Genomic DNA, 497 nt, shown 5'->3' with positions numbered 1-497 from the left:
GTGGACGGAGTGGGGGGGAGCGTCTGTGGCTGTCCGGGTACACCTGCTGCCGGGGTCCCCACTCCGCTGGGAACAATGTCTGCTTCCCACTAAGGTCACCACACCGTCTTGTCCTGCAAGGGGGAGAGAGCATGGTTAGAACTGCCAAAAACATTGCAGGCATCCAACAGCCCCAGCCCAGCATCCCGCCCAGGGCAGGAGCCCAAAGCCGGGCTTGCACGGCCAGAGCTGCTCTCCTTCTGCGATTTACCACTTGAGGGCACCAGCTGCTCTTCTCAGCAAGGGAATAAAAGGTCACGATTAACTCCTGACCTCCCCAGTAAAACGGGGAACTGATGAACCGTGGGGATGCTCCTGCCACAGCTCCAGGCCTGTCACCGAAGCAAAGGAGACACTCCAACCAAACCCACTCCGAGGACGACTGAAGGGGCACGGCACGACACTGGTCTCACCAGCAACTGAAGCTGGTTGATACCGCTGCTGAAGGCAGCTCTGCC

The sequence above is a fragment of the Aptenodytes forsteri genome, unplaced genomic scaffold (assembly GCF_000699145.1).
Source record: "Aptenodytes forsteri isolate BGI_AS27 unplaced genomic scaffold, ASM69914v1 Scaffold120, whole genome shotgun sequence".
Lineage (NCBI taxonomy): Eukaryota > Metazoa > Chordata > Aves > Sphenisciformes > Spheniscidae > Aptenodytes > Aptenodytes forsteri.
This window is presented reverse-complemented; position numbering follows the sequence as displayed.